Below are 6,182 nucleotides of genomic sequence, written 5' to 3'. Positions count from 1 at the left end.
GGGGGCCCGGCCCAGGCTGCAACCCCCATTATCATGAGGGAAAAAATTGTCATGGCTCATGAGATTGTATGTATGGGATGAGGGATTGTGGTATGTGTGTGGGAGGGACCCGTATTACAAGTTTGTACTGGGCCTGAAAAAATTATGCTTGGGCCCTGCCTAAATTCTGTTAAATTTAAGCACTACATCATGCACCTCCTCCACTGTTATATTTTGCTATTTCATGTGAGAAGATACTTGAAATAACATTTAAGGTCTCCCTCATGTTTATGACTATATGTGTTTTAAAGATATAGAACAATACTTTTACATTATGGATGGAATTTAGAAAAATAGCTATAAACCTACTTACAATTAATAGGGGGGAAAAAAGCATGTAAAACAAATACTATATTCTGTGCATTGTGGGACAGATTCTGGCACCTGCTATGACAGCTTGATGCAGCTCTGGTGGTACAAAGTAGTTGTAAGCCTTGCAGATCCCACCCACACGTGTCTCAAAGCCATACAATCCACTGTGGGGCAGTGCTGCTACTTTGGATTCAGTTTCTGAACTTTTGAAGGTTTTTTTTTTGTTTTTTTTTAAAGGCTCTGTTTTCCAAAGACGAAAGACCACCTGACTAGAGACAGTGGTCCCGTCTCTCCCTTAAACTCATCAGCATCCTTTTCTATGCTTTTGTAATAAAAAATTAACCTTTACAACTTTAAAAGCCATCAGATGCTTTCACCTATCCAAAAGAAGCACATTCAAGACAGTAAGTTAGGTTTTTACAGCACCTAGGATAATTTAAAAATCCTACAGCACTTTATGGGCCTGAATTTTGAAGGCGCTGAGCATTTGCAATTCCAATTGACTTCAGTGGGAGGTGCAGGTGGTTAGCACTTCTGAAAATCAAGTCGTAGGCGGGTGCTCTTTAAATACAGAAATGTATATATCAGTTTTCTATTGATCTATGAATTACAATCACATATTTATTTTACAAGGCAATATTATTCAGCACATTACATTTAGAAAAGCATAAAACATTTGTTATCTCTTTAATGAATCCATCTTATGTTGCTTAGATTTTTTCCCCCTCACATGGCGGTTATGCTGTACAGGTAAGAAAAAAGAAAAAAAAGATGGCAAACAGTTCATTTTGCACCACAACAAACCACAGAATCTGGAAACAGTAGGTTAAGGTGTTCTTTTTTCTTGGCATGAAAAAAAATAGCATTTATTAGCACATTTCACATAGGTAGTATGGTTTATGTCTATCTCACTCTGAAATGGTCAGTTGTCAAGTGATATGATGGACGTTGACAGTTCTGAATTTTAAAAGTTCGACTCCTTTCAAATGCACTAAATGAACAAGAGCTGCCTCATTTGGACTGATCTGAAACCAACAAAAAAGCCCCTGTAAGTATGCAAGTTTTTATTCTACTTTTATGTTTAGTATGCACAGAGAATGTTAAATGCTTTTCAACTAGATACACTGTTAATTTTATGAGTGAGAAAGATTTCATTAGATAGGCTTCAGGCAACAGTGAGCTACAAATGGAATTCCTTTTTTATTTTCTGAAACTCACAGTATATGACCCATATCCAATGACAAATGGTCTATAAACTCTCTTACCATCTTTAATTGCATAAACTTACAATATATTCTTACATTACCATGAGAACACTTTTGACACAAGATGTAGAAAGCAAAACAGTAACAAAAATTCCCCCAAGCTGTCATAAAACTAAAATATGCAATGCCCCAAAATAACTTTTTCAGAACATATGCTCTTTGTATAAAATTATAACTTTCTTTTTTTTAACTGCAGAGCAGTAACATTTAATTTTTTCTTAAGAAAAAAATCTATTAATCACAACTCAATTATCAGAAGCTCATGCTTGTTTAATTAGCACTCGCCATGTTGCATCTTAAAGTGAGCTGTTCCTGACCCTGTCAAACTTATTTATCTCATAAGTATTTGGTGTACTAATAAATAACTTTGTATATCTTAAGTGCTTCATTATTAACTATATGTATAGTTTGAACTCTCAACAACTCAACTGAATTTTGCTGACGTTTTACATTGTTTTAGAAAGCACTAGGTGATTAAGCAGTAAAAGATGAAAGGTAACATATTCAAAGATAGCATGTCTTGTGGGTATTATGAGGCACAAGACCAGAGGATTGACTTATTTATCCCTGAAATGCAAACATCACCCAGAGTTAGTTATTACTATTTTGAAACATAATTTACATATGAAAACAAGGAAGACTGATGTTCAACCTGTGCATTTACTATGCATTAAGGGTTCCATCATGTGAGATGCTGAGTGCTCTGGCTCCCAGATCATACAGTAAGCAAGCATTTGCTTAACTTTGCTAGACTGGGGCCAGATCACTCAGCACCTTTCAGTACTATAGACATAGGATTGTGTTCATATATCTGAATTTATAGAATCTATCTTGTATTATAAGGAATACTAATCCACATCTTCCAGGGTTTAAATCACCCACTAGCTGCCTGGAGTTTGGACAAAAACTTTTTATGGACAGTTTATATCAGAATTGTTTGTTATAGTATTGCTTGCATTTAGTACTGGCCACTGTTGGTAATAGGATATTGGGCTAAGAGGACCATTGGTAAGGCAACTCCACTGTTCTTATTTTTCTATAACTATGACATCCTTGACTGGCAATTGTAAAACTCAAGATCAAGCCTGAGTTCTATAGCCATTCCAAAATACTGAGTAATAAGATCTAAAACAACTGCATATGTTATTTTAATTATTTCCTTCCCATATATGTTGTCATTTGGCCCAATCCAAACCCCATTAAAATCAAGAAAGCACATATGCTTCAATTAATCCTTATTCAGGACAGCCCTGATGCACTTGCTTAAGTGGCTTCCTGAATCAGGGCCATAATGCCATACCATAACATACTACACTGTTTCTATGGTTGTTTTTTTTTTAAAGTCTCCTGACCTGTTAACTTTTCAGCAAAACCAAATTTACTTAAGGAAAAAAATGGGGGAAGATGAGCGAGGAAAGCTGTAGAGCGCTAGCACAGCACTGGATATTTTTTCATAAATTAAGTTTTATAATACAATGAGTAGATTATAAAGGTGATTTTTTAAAAATTGTTATTGAAAAACGAAGTAAATTAAAACATTTATTATAGTAAAATAAACCAATGTTTCTCAGTCTCTTCAAACTTGTTCGGCCCAAACTCAGGTGGCTTCTTGACATATATTATTACATGAAAAAATGGCAAGGTATGTTGTGAATGGCATTTTATAAATGTTACCTTTGTTAAAAGCAAAAGTAATTATGTTCCTGCATTTTGTAAAACAGTCTTTGTTATTTTTGTGACACAATCAACACAATTAGCAATTCAAAACAGACAGTAGCTCAGTCCTTTTTTGCTGTCTTGAAAAGTCTGTGCTTATGTTAATTTTGAAATTATGTAAATTTAGTTAATCCTAGATGTGGTAGGGCCTTATTTTTACAAGGATTTTTGGAGGTTTTTATTTATAGAGGAAAATTTTGATTATGGGATACAAGTGATATTCTATATTTACATTGTTAAGTTATTAACAAGAATCATAACTCCTTAAAGTCAAGGACAAGTTCCTCAATGTAATATTTGCACGGGTCACTAGCTTCAGGGTAGGGAGGTCAGTTACCCCTGTGAGGGAGGATGAATTCTGTCTGCGTGTTTCCAACTGGCCTTGAATAACGGACATGTAGCCGAGGATTGGGAATGATTTGTTGTTGGGTTAAGCAGCAGGGAAGCTTATGGCTGATTATTTCTCTACCTAATGCTATGCTGGGGGTAATGGGTGAGTAATGTAAAGTTCTGTAGATAAACTTAATAATACCAGGCAATGAACTGTGTGCATTTTGGTGTTGATGCTTGTTTTATCAAACAGTAATGTTGAATAAATCAATACAAACCATAGATATTCAGATTAGTTATATGTTTTTCTCTAATGTTTAGCAATTCTGTCATCTCTGACTAAAAACACGTATTTTGAATTCCAAATATTTTTGAATTATAAGAAAACTTGAAGAATTCCAACAGACTTAGTATCCCAGGAAGATAAGAAGTACTTGGCCCCTTATCTTAATTTTCCAAGATTTTTAGTGCAAGACAACCAAAACAGAAAACAGCAGACTGCAACCCCCCTCACTAAATTATAGGGTTTGGAGCAAATGGGACTCAGAACCGACTAACTGCAGATTTTGCAGTGTTTTTGCAAAACCAGAAATCCAGCAATAAAGGTTTAGCAAAACCAAAAGTGCCCCTAGTTTTAGTTATCCCCTAGTTTTAGTGTGTTCTGCTCCATGCTTTTATTAGCATTAGACTGAACAAAATAAAAAAGCATAATTCTCTGTCTTTCTGGCCGGATGATCTCTTCAGGATTTGACTTAGCTGTTGTATGCTGGATTTACTACAATGATAATATATTACTAAATATGATTAAAACCATGTTTGTTTTAAGGAGTTATGTTTTCAGTCTTTGCATGGAGAGGTTTTTTATATTGTGTTTTGTGTTGTTTAAGGACTAAGAAAGAATTTTTTCTGTTTATGTAAAGGTCCTTCATGTTTTGGGTAGCTACAATACCACTTCAATCAGTTTAGCACATTAACCCATCACTGATCTTAACCCAGACCTGACCTGTACCCAGAGGATCAGCGTCTCTGTGATTGAGAAGAACTGTAATTGATTCTGTTACTAAACTTTTGCCAAGCAAAAGACCAACTTTCTGAAAATCATACATATGAGTATCTGAATTTTGATAGCTGTTCTTTTCTTCGTTTCATTATTTCAAAAACAGATGGAGGTGACTTGTTTGCTAAATGTTTTGGTTAATCACATTATCTGTAATTAAATTATCTGAGATCATCCAGGAAAATGAGGATGTGTAATACAATACAGGAAGTTGAACAGCCAATAACTGAAATAAATGACAATAGTTAATCACTATACAGGCAGTTTAAAATTCCCATACACTATTAAATAATATGTCCCCCTTTAATATAAAGGGCAATTCTGAAGTGATGAAATGGACTTTAAAGGCCCATCTACTCAAATACCTTCTGGACCTATACATTTCTTGGTAGCCAAACACCATTTAGCATGAACAAACATATAGGAACTTAAAGACGTAGATTTTTTCTAATGCCAAGATACAACCCCCTGACTCTTGCTTATTAATTGTGTGCATGTGGTGGGAGAGAGGGTATATAATACAAACCCCAGGACCTCCTCCTGCTTTCCTATAGGAAGAGGGCTACAGAGGAACTCCCTATGGAACACACTATCCTATGGGATAAAATAAAGAGGAACACTTGTTTACCCCTCTTTCTGCCCAGCAGAGAGGGTGAAGGGAACTGAGGGAGGGAGAGAGAAGGGATGTCCCCTGGAAGACTATGGAACTGTTCTCTATTGTCAGAGAACCAGCAGGCCTGTCCACAATGTCATCAGCCAATAGAAGATATGGGGGACAGATCTGTTATGGAGCCTTGTGCTAAAGGGAAAATCACACACGGGATGTGATAGTTGTGCAGCTGTATAAGAACAAAGAACCACATCATTTGTAGGAAGTCTCAATACATTGGATACTTCAGGAAAACAATCCAAATATTTAGATAAGAACATAAGAATGGCCATATTGGGTCAAGCCAATGGTCCATCTAGCTCAGTATCATGTCTTCTGACAGTGGCCAATGCCAGGTGCTGCAGAGGGAATGAACAGAAGAGAATAGGTAATCATCAAGTGATCCATCCCCCTCACCCACTCCCAGCTTCTGACAAGCAGATGCTTATACTGATGATACTGAACATCAAGCCTTTGCCAAATGAAGGGTCTGCTTTCTAATACAATAACAAAAAGGGTTATAATGGTTCACTTTGGGTCAAAGGTTGTTTATGATTTTTATATTAAGAGAGTAGTACTATAAGCTGAAATAAGCACTTGTATACATAGGACTATATTATTTATGCTGGTGGTTTCTTAATTAATAAAAGTAAAAGTGATTTTCAAACAACTGTTCAGCACATTTAGTGCTAAAATGAAGGATCTGCTTTCTAATACAATCGTTTTTATTTTGTGTTTTTGTAATACTGGTGTTGGGTTTCGTACGTATTGTTATATGTATTTTTGCAGTGTTAATTTTACCCAAATCCTCCTA

The 6,182-nt window shown here is 35.6% G+C and overlaps 1 long non-coding RNA gene across 1 annotated transcript in view; it reads right to left on the bottom strand.

Annotated features, from left to right (window-relative positions):
• Window positions 1-928: 928 nt before the first annotated feature.
• LOC137159710 (uncharacterized) overlaps window positions 929-6,182 on the bottom strand; it is a 98,627-nt gene continuing 93,373 nt past the window's right edge. The window contains exon 3 of the long non-coding RNA XR_010921710.1: window positions 929-1,376. This is a non-coding gene — a long non-coding RNA (uncharacterized lncRNA). The remainder of the gene's footprint in view (window positions 1,377-6,182) is intronic.

This window comes from Emydura macquarii, unplaced genomic scaffold (genome assembly GCF_026122565.2).
Source record: "Emydura macquarii macquarii isolate MOO-44397 ecotype Brisbane River unplaced genomic scaffold, CSIRO-AGI_Emac_v2 contig_1876, whole genome shotgun sequence".
Lineage (NCBI taxonomy): Eukaryota > Metazoa > Chordata > Testudines > Chelidae > Emydura > Emydura macquarii.
This window is presented reverse-complemented; position numbering and strand designations above follow the sequence as displayed.